At 45.2% G+C, this 18487-nt stretch overlaps 1 long non-coding RNA gene across 1 annotated transcript in view; it reads right to left on the minus strand.

The window, feature by feature from the left end:
* LOC141144069 (uncharacterized) overlaps positions 1-18487 on the minus strand; it is a 52073-nt gene that overhangs the window by 23896 nt on the left and 9690 nt on the right. The window contains exon 2 of the long non-coding RNA XR_012244348.1: positions 5078-5197. This is a non-coding gene — a long non-coding RNA (uncharacterized lncRNA). The remainder of the gene's footprint in view (positions 1-5077; positions 5198-18487) is intronic.

Genomic DNA, 18487 nt, shown 5'->3' on the forward strand with positions numbered 1-18487 from the left:
GTTTGCTGTGGGTGAAGCTCGAGGGATCCAACAGGTAGCTGAGAGTCCAAGAAGTCTGGTGAGAGACGGTAAGCTGAGCTTAAGGATCTACAGTGGGATACTGTGAATTAAACTGAAAGATCTACAGGGGGATATTGTGCAAGGAGTTGTTTCCATAGGAGACAGCAGTTGCTACAAAATACAGATTTATCTGTATTGCTGTTTGCCTAGTTCTATTATTCTATTTTTGTCTGTGCATTTGCCTAAGGGTGTCCTGTGCCCTAACCCTCTCTCCCCACTGTTCCTGTTAAGTAAAATAAAACTCTCTTTGTTCATTTTTACACAAAGTGACTGGCGCCAAATCTTTCCACCTTCCACTACACCCACCATGCCTAGTAACCTACACCCTGAGAAGGAATGTCAGTTCTCCCTGTCTCTGGGGGTCACCATCAGGTATCTGGAGGTCAGGAAGACCGCTACACTAGGACAGGAGCAGGCAGGAGAGTGAAGGGGGCAGAGGACACTACTGTGAGGGAGGGGGATGATATAAAAGGGGGCAGTGCTGTGTGCAGGGGGGGGTGGATGTCAAGAGAGAAGAGCACACTATTGTGGGAGGGGGATGATGTGAAAGCAGAATTTTATGTAAAGGGGGAACAGTGCTGTGGGGGGAGATGTGAAGGAGGGCAGTGCTGTTGGGGGATGGTATAAAGAGGGCAGAGCACACTACAATGGGGGTGGGGTTTGTGAAGTAAGAAGGGGCAATTAAGTGTAAATCAAATCGGCGCTAAAGTTATGTTGCTAAAGGTATGTTGCATGACCAGCCTCATGAAACCAAAATGGATGTTTCTGGTATCTTGAACCACCATATGGGCCATTATAGGTATTCACAGACTGGAACCCAAACCACGCCCCTCTAACACATTTCACCTGCCCATGGGCCCTGTCATAGAGCAGTAATAACTCTATGATTAAGTGCATGAATGAGTGAAACGCATTAGTGGGTCAGGGTTTGGGAGGAGACAGAGCTGAAGCCTAATTTATTAGACATGTGAAAAACGAAAAAATTTGTTTCGTTTTGATTTGTCATTTACATAAATTTGTTTGATCCGTTTAATTAGTTTTTGGAATTTGTTTTGTTTATTCGCATTTGAATTCTTTCAAATTTTCCGAATTCGAATTCGAATCGATTCAAATAGTTTTAAAATCTTATATAGTTTTCAAATTCGAGTTCGAAAGGCTTTTGAATTCAAATCGTTTTCGCATTCAAATTGTTTTCTATTTGTTTTCCAATTTCCAAAGAGAATAAAATAGAATAAAAAATAAAGAAATAGAATAAAATAAAATATAATAGAATAGAAAAGAATATAGAATATAATAAAGTAAAACAGAACAAAATAGAATAGAAAAAAGAAAAGAATAGAATAGAAACGTCTAGAGTAGAATAAAAAAGAATCGAATGAAATAGAATATAGCCATCCTCTGAAATTCGAATAGAAAAGAATACAATTAAAAAAAACAATAGAATATAATAGAATGGAATGGAATAGAATAGAAAGAATATAACCATTTCCCAAAATTCAAATAGAATCAATTTGAATAGAATAGGGGTAACGTAAAAGGTAACATAGGATCAGGATGTGCCAACACAGGAGCAGAAACAAAGGCAGGTTTGAGACTCTCAAAGGTCTCAACGGACTCCGGAGACCAACTCTGTGGGTTACCGTCCTCTCTGGTCATATCAGTCGGGGGTTTGACCAGAGACGAGAAGTTCCAAATAAACTTCCGATAATAGTTGGCAAAGCCCAGGAAACGCTTCAGAGGACGTAAACCTTAGGGTCGGGGCCACTGTAGGACTGCCGAAATTTTCTCTGGGTCCATCGAAAAATCAGCAGTGGAAATGACATAACCCAGGAATTTAGCCTGTTCACGATGGAACTCGCACTTTTCCAGTTTACAATAGAGATTGTTCTCTCTTAGTTTCTGAAGACATCTGACAATATGAGGATATCATCGAGAAAATCCACCACACATAACTGCAACAAATCTCGGAGGACATTGTTAATAAATTCCTGGAAAACTGCCGGGGCTTTACAAAGGCCAAAAGTCATTAAGAGGTACTCAGAATGGCCTGTTCTGGTATTAAACGCAGTTTTCCACTCATCACCCTCCTTAATCCTCACAAGATTGTATGCCCCTCTCAAATCAAGCTTTGTGAAAACTGTTGTTTCCTTGAGGCGGTCAAATAACTCCATAATCAACAGAATCAGATAGGCATTCTTATTGAGACCCCTATAATCAATACAAGGTCTCAGTTCACCACTCTTCTTCTTCACGAAGAAGAAACCAGCGCCAGCAGTAGACGAGTGTTTGCGGATGAAACCTCGAGAAAGTGCGTCTGCAACATACTCCTCCGTGGCCTTTTCCTCCCTGACCGACAAAGGGTAAACCCGGCCAGGAGTGGGTATGGCACCAGGTTGAAGGTCAATTGCGCAATCATACGACCGGTGTGGAGACAAACTACTGGCTTGACCTTTGTCAAAGACATCGCTAAAATCTTGTTACTCCTCTGGCAGGGAGGAGAGTGAAGAGGTGCACAGGACCTTGGCTACCTTCTGGAAGTATGTCTTACTGCATTGTGGCGACCAGGAGAGAACCTCAGCATGGAGCCAATCAAAAGAGGGGTTGTGCCTCTGTAACCAAGGATAACTAATAACCAGCGGAAACTTAGGTGAAGAAATAACTTGGAATTGGATTATCTCATGGTGAAGAGCCCCTACGGCCATGGACAATGGAACCATATCATGAGTCACATGGGCAGGCTGTAGAGTTCTCCCATCAAGAGCCTCAATGGCAAGTGGAGTGTCACGCAGCTGTAGTGGAATCGAGTGCTTTGATACAAATGCAGCATCAATGAACAGGCCTGCAGCCCCAGAGTCAATTAGAGCCTGTATCTCAACGGATGACTCAGCCCAAGAAAGGGTGACCGAAACCAGGGGCTTAACCTACTGGATAACTGGGGATGAAACAACGCCACCTAAGGTCTGTCCGTGACAGGACCTCAAGGTTCGGGCGTTTCCTGGACGGGTAGGACAAGATTTCAAAAAGTGACCTGTCTGGCCACAATAAAGGCACGATCTCTCCCTCCTCCTAAAGGTTCCCTCATCTGCAGGGAGACACGTAAAAACCAAAGGGCATGGGTTCACCTTCACTGACCAACTCGGTACCAGGAGGCATGGAAGGTGATGGAGGCACGGGTGGGACTGCAAAGATCGGAGACAAACGTACAGGAGGCTTCCGCAAGCGCTCCTTAAAAGAAAGTCTTTCTCCGAGTTTGGAGTCAATGAGGATGGCAAACTAGATCAAGCTCTCCAGCTCAGTGGGTATATCTCGGGCTGCCACGAGGGCCTCATTGTGCCACGCAACCTCTGATGCCAGAGTATGGAATTTAATGGCATAGTCTGCAACACTTCTCGTACTCTGTTTGATGGACATGAGACACTTGGCAGCAGAAGCGGAGCGTGCGGGAATGTCAGATATCCTTTTAACAGAAGCCACAAACTCAGAGTAACTCAAGACAACAGTTTTTTGCGTCTCCCATAGAGGGTTTGCCCAGGCCAAGACTCTCTCAGAAAGCAAAGATATCACAAAACCTACCTTGCTTCTGTCCGTGAGAAACACCTGGGGCAGCATCTCAAAGTATATGTCAACCTGGTTGGAGAACCTTCTGCATTGGACTGGATAGCCCCAAATCGCTGGGGAAGCGGAGTGGAACCAGACATACCTCTTATAGAGGTAATACTCGAGGCGGGTGCCTGCACAGAGACTGGAGCAGAATCAGGGACGGCCTGCAACATAGGTTGTTCCGGGGCGGCCACAGTGGGAGTTTCCAGGTGAGCCGTGAGACTCAGGAGCATTTGTAACGCAATGGCAAACTGATCCATGTGGTGATCTTGCTCATCCAATCTGGAAAAAATATTATCAACAAGTGGATTGACTGCATCTTCTGAATTCATGGCCTTCGCCTACTGTCAGAAACCATGAATCAGACCAAGACAGAAGTTCAGTTAAATCACACTTGTTTAATAATAAAATTAAAATATAACAAATGTAGTCAAAACATAGTCAATGTTCAGTAACTGGAATGGATAGTCAGCCAAGCCAGAAGGTCAGGGATCAATGTAGTGGAACAGCAAGCAGGATCTGGAGCCAGAAGAGATGTCAGCCAAGTAAGTCTTTAAACAGGAATGCAGGAGATAGTTTCTGTGATGTTGACGAAGGCGAAGGCAGAGATCCACTGGGCTGGACGGCTTAAATAGGCAGGACTGACAAGCAGGATATCATCAACAGCTGAGTAACTGTGGGGAGATGGGAGCTGGCAATTAGCTGACAGCTGAGCAGCCAGCTCAGAGAAGGAAGGGCTGAGCCCAGCCCTGAGAGGTTATATTCTTTCTATTTTATTCTATTCTTTTTTATTCTATGCTATTTTATTATTTTCTAATCTATTCTATTCTGTTCTATTCTTTTATTTTCTGTTATATTCTTTTCTACTCTATTCTATTTTTTTCTATTCTATTCCTTTATTTTCTGTTTTATTCTATTCGGAAATTGGAAAACAAATCGAAAACTATTCAAATTCAAAAACTTTTTGAAGTTTGAAAACTATTCGAGTTGATTTGAATGCTAATTTGGTCCAATTTTTTTTTTTCGTTATTTTGGATTAGTTTAAATTCGGTACTATTGTAATTCAGAAATTCGGATACATCTGGATTTCCAAAAATGAAAAATTTGTCTGAATATTAATTCGGAACGAAACGAACTGCACATGTCTATAATTTATACTTACAGGATTGGGCAGCATTCCGGTGCGCACTTCTGTTCTCTCATTCATAGTTTGGCAAAAATGTATCACATAAACTCCAGGCGATATTATAAGAAAATGCTGCATGTACCAAGGCACCTGAGACACAGCCAGTGAGATCGGTGTACACGATCAACTGCTGATCTGCTGCAACTGATCCCTATATTTCACACTGCATTATGACTGGTTTGTGCTCTTTGGCCTCGTGTTGGATATAAAATAATATTGAGCAAATCTTACTGATTAAAATGGTGCCTACGGCTGTCCCACAGTAGCTGGAGTCGGATGGGCAGGTTGTCACTGTCATGCAGTCGCTGTTGCTGGTTGCACTGGTGCACGTGTAACACTTCAGGGAATGGGCTGAAAGGAGAACAATTAAAGTGTGACTCCACCTTTTAAAAAAGTGATAAAACTGCAAATATTATACTGATATAAGAAGTATAAATATATCGTCATTTCCACATCAAAATAATGGTTTTCCTTACATTTATTATATTTCTTTAAAACTACCGTAATATGAATGGTATAGGGATGTGTGAAAGAACAATACAAACTACCAGTGGCAGCTAGGGTGTTCACCCCCCCTGAACACCCTGCAATGCAACGATTGCTGGACAGTGCATGCTGCGCCCTGATTGGGCAAAGCTTTGTCCAATCAGGGCACAGCGTAAGCTGGTTGTTTAGGAGCGGGGCCGGAAAGCCATAATTTAAAAAAAAACAACGGCATGGGGTCCCCCCAAAATCCATACCTGACCCTTATCCGGGCATGCAGAATGGCAGGTCAGGAAAGGGGGGGACAAGCGAGCGCCCCCCCTCCCGAACCATACCAGGCCAACATGGAGAGTGGGTGCTTTGGGGCAGGGGGGCCCAGCATGCACCAGTCCATGATGTTAGAAGGGGGTGATGTCACCAGGTGATGTAGCCAGGTGGCCCTGCAACTTACCTATATAAGAACTGTCAAAGTGCAGAAGAGGCATTCAGCGGGTGGCCGTCCCAGAAGGCGGAGTGTTTTGTTTTATTTTTATTTTTCGGGTCCGGCAGGCAGCGTGATTGACAATGGATTTACATCAAAGGACTCTATTTTTTTATTTTTTAATAAAGGATTTGTCAAAAACTTGTCTCTTGTTTTTATTACTTTTTGACACTTTTTACCCTATACTAATTCACATGGGAGGGGCGGCATCTGGGGGCCCCCGTGTTAAAGGGGACTTCCAAATTCCGATAAGTCCCCCACCCGCAGACCCCCACAACCACCGGCCACAGTTGTGGGGATGAGGCCCCCCTTGTGCTTTGGGGTGGGGGAGGGCAGAGCCCACCTTCACCAAAGCACCCACTCCTCCATGTTGAGGGCATGTGACCTGGCATGGTTCATGGTCCCTTTCCTGACCTGCCAGGCTGCATGCCCGGTGGTATGGATTTTGGAGGGGGGAAACAATGCCGTTTTTTTCTTTAGATGTTGGCGTCAGTTGCCTCACGCCATTTTCTTTCTTCATTTTTTAAATAGCTGAGTGACCGCGAGTCATTTTAAATGTGATTGAACTCATTTTTTTTCTTTAGAAATTTCATTTTTGCTGCAGCATGTTCTATATATGCTACAGATGCGCCACTTTACAGATTAAGGGGACCCCCAGGCACTATATTTAGTAAATATAAATAAAATCACTGCTCCTGAAAAAACTATTGTTTTTAAAAAAAATATTTCGCATTGATACATGTCCCCCAGAGCAGTACCCTGACCCCTATACCCCTTTTATGGCCAATAACTTGCATATAAACCTTCAAAATGGACACTTTTGATTTTTCCTGTTCGGCTCCCATAGACTTCAATGTGGTTTGCTGTTTGGGTTAGAACTTTACCCCTGTTCGGGAGTTTTGTTTGGCCTATGCCTACCCACTATATATTGGTTTTCGATATACTCACCCATTCTTGAGCACACTGATCAAATGCCATTTTGCAATCAGGCACGTAGAAGGGTTTTCTCTATCTTTATGTATCTTAGGTAAAATATATAAAATGGGGACTTACATGTGGTGGGCACTAGGTACTTCTCTTCTTTTTGATCTAATAGCTTCTTCTTAACACCTTTCTTTGTATTTGCTTGTAGGGTTACTCGTTAGCTCTATCTGTATCTCCCAATGGCCTTAAAACCTCATCATTATAGACCACGGGTCTCAAACTGGTGGCCCTCCAGCTGTTTGCGAAACTATCCCATCATGCCTCTGCCTGTGGGAATCATGCTTGGAATTGTCAGATTTGCAATGCCTCATGGGACTTGTAGTTTCGCAACAGCTGGAGGGCTGCCAGTTTGAGACCCCTGTTGAAGACTTTTTTGGACATACTACTATGCCCTCTCCCTTATCTGCGGGTCTTATGATCACATATTTTTTTATCTTCCAGAGACTTAATGCCTTCAGTAATAAAAACAGGGTCCTTAACTCTTGCAATTTATCTAAAACATCAAAAACCACCTTCTTAAAAACAGCAACATATTTGTTGTCACTAATCTGGGGATTCAAAATAGATTTGTTCCTATGTTTTATTTCTCTGTTACACCCCTTTCACACTGGAGGCATTTTTCAGGCGCTACAGTGCTAAAAATAGCGCCTGCATAGCCCCTGAAAAAAGCGGCTCCATTCACTCCAGTGTGAAAGCCGGAGGGCGTCAGAAAAAGTCCTGCCAGCAGCTTCTTTGGAGTGGTGAAGGAGCGGTGAACTCACCGCTCCTCCCCTGCTCCTCCCCATCAATGGGGCAGCGCTGATTGACCGCCAGCAAAACACCACTGCGGCGTCATTTTGCGGACAGATTTAACCCCTCTTTGGCCGCTAGCGGGGGGTTAAAACTGCCCTGCTAGCGGCCGAATAGCGTCGCTAAAACGACAGTAAAGCGGCGCTAAAAATAGCGCTGATTTACCGCTGACGCCCTAGGCGGCACAGTGTGAAAGGGCTCTCACTGTTAACATGATTGCCTGAGTAGGAACATGTATAACTCAACATATATTTTTTGATGTTCAATTTCCTAATATATTTGTGAATCCCAATATACAGTGACTTGAAAAAGTATTCGTACCCCTTGACATTTTCCACATTTTGTCATGCTACAGCCAAAAAGGTAAATGTATTTTATTGGAATTTTATGTGATAGACCAACACAAAGTGGCACATAATTGTGAAGTGGAAGGAAAATGATAAATGGTTTTTAACATTTTTTTACAAAACAAATCGGAAAGTGTGGAGTGCATTTGTATTCAGCCCCATTACTCTGATACCCCTAACTAAAATCTAGTGTAACGAATTGCCTTCAGAAGTCACCTAATTAGTAAATAGAGCCCACCTGTGTGTAATTTAATCTCAGTATAAATACAGCTGCTCTGTAAAGCCCTCAGAGGTTTGTTAGTGAATCTTAGTGAACAAACAACATCATGAAGGCCAAGGAACAGGTCAGGGATAAGGTTGTGGAGAAGTTAAAAGCAAGGTTAGGTTATAAAAAAAATCTCCCAAGCTTAGAACATCTCACGGAGCTCTGTTCAATCCATCATCTGAAAATGGAAAGAGTATGGCACAACTGCAAACCTACCAAGACATGGCCGTCCACCTAAATTGACCGGCCGGCAAGGAGAGCATTCATCAGAGAAGAGCCAAGAGGTCCATGGTAACTCTGGAGGAACTGCAGAGATCCACAGCTCAGGTGGGAGAATCTGTCCACAGGACAACTATTAGTCGTGCTCTCCACAAATCTGCCCTTTATGGAAGAGTGACAAGAAGAAAGACATTGTTGAAAGAAAGCCATAAGAAAGACCTCAGAGGAAAAAGGAATGGGGATTTTGGAGGTGCAAAAAATAATGTCAGATGCCTTCAGTAAAAGACGTTATTGTTTTATTTCTTGTGAAATAGAAACAAAACAAGATAAAATCAATAAATACAGGCAAGTACAATATTAATCACAAGATGTTAAATCGGGACAGCATACAGAACCCGACATGTTTCGCCAATGAATCGGGCTTCTTCAGGGGAGTTGTCCTTGCAGGGGTACACGCCTTCTAGAGTAACAAACATACAAAGGACCGTGCACATAGAAAAGAAAAAATATGTATAAGTGTCAAATAACAGAGAAGGGGATATACACATATCACCGCCAATACATTATAAATTATATGAGCATAGACATATGTACTGTACAGGACGCCGTGGCTGGGTCCTGGAAGGACGCTATGTTTCCCCTCTGTTTGGACTGTGGTCCCTTTAAGGGAACAAAAAGGGTTAACTCACCTGTCAGAGGAAGTGGGGTTTAAAACAAGACAGGAAGTTGGAGAGGGTGTGGAGGAGTGTAAAGGAGAATGTGGATGGTGGATGGTGTTTGTTGTGCAGCAACAAGAGTGAATAGCAGTGTCCTGCCTGGAAGTCTCCTGCCAGGGGAAGCTAGCTGCAACAGAAATTAAGGACTGTTTAACTGCGATAGCAGTTCTGGACTTTGCAAGTCGGTGAGACTAAAACCTTTTTCTTTTGTTTTTGCTGCTGTAAAGCTATTTAAGTTCAATAAATCTCCTTTTGAGTGAAAAGCCTGTGTCCTGCGATCTAGCTGGTCCCCCAAACATTACAAGTGGTGGAGAATGCGGGCAGGACAGAGTAACAGGCATTTTTCTTGCTGTTTTTTTTTTTTTTTTTTGTGTATTGGACTTAAAACTGACATTTAAAGGGACAGTACAGTGGATTTATGTCCTGGGTTAAAGCCGCACAAACCCTGAAAGCTGAAGCAATGGAGGAGCTAATTAAACAGCTGTCCTTGGCTAATATACAAGCGCAGACTCGCCATGAGGTACAGCAAGAAAGCACTCGCCTGTTGGTGGCCCAGTTGGCAGCCCAGCAAGCGACCCAGCAAGAGGTGATGCAGGCTCAAGTGACTGCCTTAAAAGAAGTAGTGCAGCAGCTTTCTCAGGGCCGTGAGCAAGCGGCTGTTGCCCCTGGCAACCAGGTGACCGTGAGGGCAAGCCATTTTTTGCAGAAATTGTCCCTGAGTGATGATGTAGAGGCATTTCTTGCTACATTTGAGAGGACGGCAGAGAGAGAAGGGTGGCCCCAGGACCAGTGGGCCGGCCTAATTGCTCCTTTCCAAACCGGAGATCTGCAAAAAGCCTACTTCGACCTGCCACCAGATCACGCTAAAGACTATCAAAAATTAAAGGCAGAAATATTGGCTCGTTTGGGGGTAACTACAGCTGTTCGGGCCCAACGAGTGCACCAATGGAAGTATCGTCCAGATCGTCCACCACGGTCTCAAATGCATGACCTGGTGCAACTGGTAAAAAAATGGCTGCAGCCCGAAATGTTGTCTGGCCTCCAAATCGTGGAGCGGGTCGTGCTGGACCGATACCTAAGGTCACTGCCAGACGACCTTCAACGGTGGGTCAGCCATGGAGACCCCAAAACAGTGAACCTCCTTGTCAAGATGGTAGAACGATACACAGTGGTGGAGGATCTGCTTGGCCCTACCAAGCGCCAAGGACCCAGTCTGCCACGGCCTATTCGTTCGACTGCTGCCCTTCGAAAGGACGTTCCCCGGAGCCCTGGAACCAACACCCCAGAAGGTCAAGAGTCACTCCCGATACCTTCTCGGTGACCTGTTCCTGTTCGGAGAGGAGGGGATGTACAATGTTGGCGATGTCATTCCTGGGGCCATACCCGGGCCCACTGCCCACTGCAAGAGGAGCCCATGGAATGCGGGGTTCTTCGGAGGAGGTCTTTTTATGCCCATAAAGCATGTACAACACATATCGATCTTGGAGAAGAGAAATTCGAGTGTGAAGTCCAAGTGAACCACCTCCCTGCCCGGGCTTTGCTGGACTCCGGAAGCATGGTAACCCTGATCCATCCTAGAGTGATTGGGAAGATCGGTCCGGTAAGAAAAACTTTACGGGTGGTGTGCATTCACGGGGACACTAGAGAGTACCCTCTCATCCCGGTGACCATCTCCGCAGCATGTGGCACTGGTACTCAAGAGGTGGGGGTGGTAAAAAACTTGGTACATGATGTTATCATAGGACGAGACTGTCCGTTATTTGCAAAACTGTGGGGACAAGGAGAACTACCTGAACGGTCCAGAGACTGGGGAGAAACTAGTCCCTCTGTTCCTGCGGTTGAGAGAAATAACCCTGAAATGCCGAATGTTCTTGAAAATGCTAATGATTTGGTTAATGGTGATGAAAGTAGTGCTGATGTTATTAAGGGTGTCAAAATGTGTGGTTCACAGACCTACCTGAACACTGAAGAGGGGGGGGAACCTTTCCCACTTCAGGTAATGCTGGGGGAAGAGGATGAGGAAGTGGCCGTTACCCCTGCCCTGCCGGATTTGGGTGTTCCGCAGGGGGCATTTGGTACTGCCCAGATGCAGGACCCCACTTTGGCCCATGCACGGGAACAGGTGGTAGTATTAAATGGGGTTCCCCAAGAGCCAGGTGCGAATGAGCGGTGGCCACACTTTGCAATATGTAATGAATTGCTTTATCGGGTTACCAAAGTGAGAGAAAATGTGGTAGAGCAATTATTGGTACCCCAACAGTATAGACGCAAGGTCCTGGACCTGGCCCATGATGATGTTTTAGGGGGACACCTGGGAGTTGAAAAGACGGAGGCACGGATCACCGACCGGTTTTACTGGCCAGGTCTGAAAGCAGAAGTAAGGAGATACTGTACCTCTTGTCCCACCTGTCAGTTGACCGCTCCGGTGACCCACTTCCGGAATCCTTTGGTCCCTCTGCCCATAATTGAGGTCCCATTTGAAAGGATAGCCATGGATATAGTAGGTCCCTTGGTGAAGTCGGCTCGAGGTCACTCCTACATACTGGTGATTCTCGACTATGCCACCCGATATCCTGAGGCGCTACCCCTGCGAAATACCTCCTCTAAGGCCATTGCCCGGGAATTATTCCAGTTGTTTACACGGACTGGTTTTCCCAAGGAAATACTAACGGACCAGGGCACCCCGTTTATGTCGAGAGTTATGGCCGACGTGTGTAAGCTCTTCCGGATTAAACAGCTGCGCACATCGGTCTACCATCCCCAAACGGATGGGTTAGTGGAACGCTTTAATAAGACCCTTAAATCTATGCTTAAGAGAGTTGTACAAAGGGATGGGAAAGACTGGGACTGTCTGTTACCAGCTCTCCTGTTTGCTATCCGGGAAGTGCCCCAGGCCTCCACTGGGTTTTCGCCCTTCGAGTTGGTATATGGGCGAAGACCTCGCGGACTACTGGATTTTGTTAAGGAGGAATGGGAAAGTGAACCTAGTCAGCATAAGAGTGTTCTTGAATATGTTTCCCAAATGCAGGAGAGGATCCGAACTGTGTTGCCACTAGTCAAGGAACATTTACAAAAAGCTCAGGAGGCTCAACGACGAGTCTATAATAGGGCTGCTAAAATAAGGAATTTCCAAGTGGGGGATCGAGTAGCGGTGTTGATTCCCACTGTGGAAAGTAAATTCTTAGCCAGGTGGCAAGGCCCCTTTGAAGTTGTAGAAAAAGTGGGAGAGGTGAATTATAAAATCCACCAACCGGGTAAGAGGAAACCCTATCAAATATATCATGTAAACTTGTTAAAGCCCTGGACAGAGAGGGAACCAGTGACCTCCCTGGCTAGTGCAAGATTGGAGCCTCGGGTTGGGGTGGAGAGTGTCCAAGTAGCAAATACCCTGTCTAAAACCCAAAGCCAGCAGGCAAAGGAGTTCTTGCAGAGAAATAAAGAAAAATTTTCAGACTTGCCAGGGCTCACGAGTACCATAGAGCATGATATCATCACGGAACCAGGAGTCAAAGTTTTTGTCCGGCCCTACCGCATCCCAGAGGCCCAAAGGAAGGCTGTTTCAGAGGAAGTGAAGAAGATGTTAGATCTGGAGATTATTGAGGAATCGCAGAGTGAGTGGTCGAGCCCGATTGTGTTGGTACCGAAGCCCAACGGGACTCTGCGATTCTGCAATGATTTTCGGAAACTTAATGAAGTTTCACGGTTTGATGCCTACCCCATGCCCCGGGTAGATGAGCTTATTGAGAGACTAGGTCCAGCCAGGTATATCACTACATTAGACCTTACCAAGGGATATTGGCAAATCCCGTTGACTAAGGCTGCTAGAGAGAAAACTGCTTTTTCTACCCCAGAGGGGAGTTTTCAGTACAAAAGGATGCCTTTTGGATTGCAAACTGCTCCAGCCACATTCCAGCGAGCAATGGATAGGATTTTACGACCTCACCAGAAATATGCCTCAGTGTACTTGGACGACATAGTCATTTTTAGCAGAGACTGGGAATCACACTTGCCCAAAGTCCAGGCAGTGCTGGACTCTCTTTGGAAGGAGGGGTTTACAATAAACCCTGAAAAATGTGCTTTGGGAATGGAGGAGGTGAAATACCTGGGCTATATCGTGGGTAGAGGGGTGGTGAAACCTCAGGTCAGCAAGGTAGAGGCTATACAGAGTTGGCCCCGTCCCCTCACAAAAAAGCAGGTACGTGCATTCTTGGGCATGGTGGGATACTACAGGAGGTTTGTACCCAACTTTGCCACGTTGGCGGCTCCATTGACCGATCTGACTAAGGGTCGGAAATCGGTCATGGTGGAGTGGAATGCAGACGCTGAGAAGGCCTTTTTGGAGCTCAAGTCGGCACTGTGCCAACACCCTGTCCTGGTAGCACCCAATTTTTCAAAAGAGTTTGTTGTCCAAACTGATGCTTCTGATGTAGGATTGGGAGCGGTGTTGTCACAGGTTATTAATGGAGAGGAGCACCCGGTAGTCTTCCTCAGTAGGAAGTTAACACCAGCGGAAAAAAACTACGCTATAATTGAACGAGAGTGTCTGGCCATTAAGTAGGCTCTGGAATCCCTCAGATATTACCTTTTGGGGAGGAAGTTTAGGCTGATTTCTGACCATGCCCCTTTAACATGGTTGAGACAGGGTAAAGGGAATAATGCCAGGGTTACTCGGTGGTTCCTGGCACTCCAGGAATTTAAATTTGTAGTGGAGCATAGGCCCGGGAGACTGCATCAAAATGCAGATGCCCTCTCCCGAGTCCATTGTTTGAGCTCCACTGTTGCCTCCACCTCCATGGCGTTGGGGCACAGGGGGGGGATATGTACAGGACGCCGTGGCTGGGTCCTGGAAGGACGCTATGTTTCCCCTCTGTTTGGACTGTGGTCCCTTTAAGGGAACAAAAAGGGTTAACTCACCTGTCAGAGGAAGTGGGGTTTAAAACAAGACAGGAAGTTGGAGAGGGTGTGGAGGAGTGTAAAGGAGAATGTGGATGGTGGATGGTGTTTGTTGTGCAGCAACAAGAGTGAATAGCAGTGTCCTGCCTGGAAGTCTCCTGCCAGGGGAAGCTAGCTGCAACAGAAATTAAGGACTGTTTAACTGCGATAGCAGTTCTGGACTTTGCAAGTCGGTGAGACTAAAACCTTTTTCTTTTGTTTTTGCTGCTGTAAAGCTATTTAAGTTCAATAAATCTCCTTTTGAGTGAAAAGCCTGTGTCCTGCGATCTAGCTGGTCCCCCAAACATTACAGTACACATAAAATAAAATAGTGTATGCACCTGTATATTCAATCCCAGAGCATTGCTTCTATCCCGTATCTGCCAAAATGAGAGGGGCAGCAGTTCCGTTGCACTCACACCTAAAGCCCACTTACACAGTCAGGGCCGCAAATGGCTGGGGATCACAGAGGGGACAAATGACCAGCTAAACAGCATATATTCAAAAAGAAAAAAGAAAGAAAAAAAGAGAGGGGTCTATATGTAGATAGGGATAGCATATATCCATTGGTGTATACTTATAGTGAATACATAAATGTGTAAATGGACATTAGGTTTGGTAGATATTCGATCTATGAAACAGTGTAACCACCAATTACATAAATGCAAAAGGAAAAGGGGAACTCACAATATGAGCGTAGAAGCGATTTGGAACCAAGGGACTTGGTATAGCCAACCTATACCACTAGAAGCAGAGGATAGGCTCGTGCTGGAAAAGATTAGGAAATATTAAGAGTGAGAATGAATCAAGGAATCCATTATTAAACTGACACAAAGTCAGTAATACAGAGCAGTAATGTACTGCTCAACAGGAAAGATCAGTGGGAGTCAAGGTAGTCACAAACAGGACGACCAGGCACCCAGTGATCGCTCAGTGTCAGCACAGATCTGAAGAGTATGGCTGCATAGATTTACCTTACGAGTATAAGAAAGTCCTGTTTGCAGTTTGTGAGAAGCCATGTGGAGGACACAGCAAACATGTGGAAGAAGGTGCTCTGGTCAGATGAGACCAAAATTGAAAGTTTTGATCTAAAAGCAAAACGCGATGTATGGCAGAAAACGAACACTGCACATCACCCTGAACACACCATCCCCACGGTGAAACATGGTGATGGCAGCATCATGTGGTGGGAATGCTTTTCTTCAGCAGGGACAGGGAAGCTGGTCAGAGTTGATGGGAAGATGGATGGAGCCAAATACAGGACAATCTTAGAAGAAAACCTGTTAGAGTCTGCAAAAGACTTAAAACTGGGGTGGAGGTTCACCTTCCAGCAGGACGACTGTAAACATACAGCCAGAGCTACAATGGAATGGTTTAAATCAAGGCATATTCATGTGTTAGAATGGGCCAGTCAAAGTCCAGACCTAAATCCAATTGAGAATCTGTGGCAAGACTTGAAAATTGCTGTTCACAGACGCTCTCCATCCAATCTGACAGAGCTTGAGATATTTTACAAAGAATAATGAGCAAAAATGTCCCTCTCTAGAAAAGATTTGCTAAAATCATTCAAGTTCATTTTTTTCCTCATTAATGTACACACAGCACCCCATATTGACAGAAAAACACAGAATTGTTGACATTTTTGCAGATTTATTAAAAAAGAAAAAGTGAAATATCACATGGTTCTAAGTATTCAGACCCTTTGCTCAGTATTTAGTAGAAGCCCCTTTTGATCTAATACAGCCATGAGTCTTTTTGGGAAAGATACAACAAGTTTTTCACACCTGGATTTGGGGATCCTCTGCCATTCCTCCTCGCAGATCCTCTCCAGTTCTGTCAGGTTGGATGGTAAACGTTGGTGGACAGCCATTTTTAGATCTCTCCAGAGATGCTCAATTGGGTTTAAGTCAGGGCTCTGGCTGGGCCATTCAAGAACAGTCACAGAGTTGTTATGAAGCCACTCCTTCGCTATTTTAGCTGTGTGCTTAGAGTCATTTTCTTGTTGGAAGGTAAACCTTCGGCCCAGTCTGAGGTCCTGAGAACTCTGGAGAAGGTTTTTGTCCAGGATATCCCTGTGCTTGGCTGCATTCATCTTTCCCTCGATTGCAACCAGTCGTCCTGTCCCTGCAGCTTAAAAACACCCCCACAGCATGATGCTGCCACCACCATGCTTCACTGTTGGGACTGTATTGGACAGGTGATGAGCAGTGCCTGGTTTTCTCCACACATACCGCTTAGAATTAAGGCCAAAAAGTTCTATCTTGGTCTCATCAGACCAGAGAATCTTATTTCTCACCATCTTGGAGTCCTTCAGGTTTTTTTTAGCAAACTCCATGCGGGCTTTCATGTGTCTTGCACTGAGGAGAGGCTTCCGTCGGGCCACTCTGCCATAAATCCCCGACTGGTGGAGGGCTGCAGTGATGGTTGACTTTCTACAACTTTCTCCCATCTCCCGACTGCATCTCTGGAGCTCAGCCACAGTGATTTTTGGGTTCTTCTTTACCTCTCTCACCAAGGCTCTTCTCCCCCGATAGCTCAGTTTGGCCAGACGGCCAGCTCTAGGAAGGGTTCTGGTCATCCCAAATGTCTTCCATTTAAGGATTATGGAGGCCACTGTGCTCTTAGGAACCTTAAGTGCAGCAGAAATTTTTTGTAACCTTGGCCAGATCTGTGCCTTGCCACAATTCTGTCTCTGAGCTCTTCAGGCAGTTCATTTGACCTCATCATTCTCATTTGCTCTGACATGCACTGTGAGCTGTAAGGTCTTATATAGACAGGTGTGTGGCTTTCCTAATCAAGTCCAATCAGTATAATCAAACACAGCTGGACTCAAATGAAGGTGTAGAACAATCTCAAGGATGATCAGAAGAAATGGACAGCCCCTGAGTTAAATATATGAGTGTCACAGCAAAGGGTCTGAATACTTAGGACCATGTGATATTTCAGTTTTTCTTTTTCAATAAATCTGCAAAAATGTCAACAATTCTGTGTTTTTCTGTCAATTCGGGGTGCTGTGTGTACATTAATGAGGAAAAAAATATAACAAAGAGTGAAAAATTTAAGGGGGTCTGAATACTTTCCATCCCCACTGTATATATATTTTTTATGTATTATATACAAGAGTTCTTCAAAAAGTTTCCACACTTTTTATAACTCTATTAAATATAAAAAACTGAGAAAAAAACATTGAAGACCCTATATATATATATATATATATATATATATATACTTACACAAAATATTGATTTTAGATTCCATCAGCCATAGTATATAGAATAATAGTGTGTAATATGTGGGATATACTTTTAGTCATGGTAATTAGGGATGGGCCCAATGTTCTTACATTTGACTCGAACATCGGGTGTTCATTTGTTTGTAGAACCCATGAACATATGGGGCGCTCGCGGGGCGTTTGCCTGCCGCAGAGAGCCCCATAATGCACTGCAAGATTGCAGTGCATCGAAGGCTGCTGATTGGCCAAAGCATGCACCTGACCTGTATGCTTTGGCCAGTTATAGTGCGGTGTACAGTGAGAGCCATGATTGGCCAAAGCCAGGGTGCCTTTGGCCAATCATGGCTCAGGGGCTAAGTCCACGCCCCACGCTATATAAGGCTGCTTACTTGGCATCAGAAGGCGGCCTTGCCTATATAAGAGCTGTCAAAGTAAAGAGAGAGCAGTCGGCAGGAAGCCCCCCCATGGAGGAGGAGCATTTTCATTTTTGCTGTTTTTCGGGTCCATCGGGCGGCGTGATTGACGGTGGATTTACATCGCGGGACACTTTTTATTTTTTTTATTTTTTAATAACGGATTTGTCAAAAATGTATTGTTGTATTCATGACGTAATATTGGGAAATAGTTTATGTTACTGATAGGGGGAAATTCTTTTCCTTTCTTTCCTGAAGAAGCAGACGTTGACCTGTGAAACGCGATGGATGTGGCTACCTCATTTCTCCTTCTTTAGTTACAATAAAATAGTTAAATGGTGCATGTACACTATGTTCTGCCAGAGGCGGCTCTCTAATTAGGCAAATTAGGTGATCGCCTAAGGCCCCACAGTCACAGGGGCCACGCGGCCGCCTAATTTGCCTGTGATCAATCACTGATGTTGTCAAGGTCTCATCCCGGTCTGGTGGTAGCAAGTGCGGGGAGAGGAACAGTAGAGGCCTCCAGGTGTTGGCAGCGAGTAGATGATAGCACCTGGCTCCAAGGCATGCAGGAGGCATGTCCATGTGGGACCCGCAGCTGAGCTGCTCCTTCTGCCTGTGCCGCTCAGCCGACCTCTCCGCACCTGCCCCCTATTTGGTTCTGCAGTCGGGGCCGGGCGGGTCACTAAAGCTATCCAGCTGAGCTGCAGTGCCCCATGATTGTGAAGAGGAAGGAGCTCTTATGCTGCCTGGCCGACCGGAGAGAAGGTAAGTGTCCGT

Source organism: Aquarana catesbeiana, linkage group LG05 (genome assembly GCF_042186555.1).
Source record: "Aquarana catesbeiana isolate 2022-GZ linkage group LG05, ASM4218655v1, whole genome shotgun sequence".
Classification (NCBI taxonomy): domain Eukaryota; kingdom Metazoa; phylum Chordata; class Amphibia; order Anura; family Ranidae; genus Aquarana; species Aquarana catesbeiana.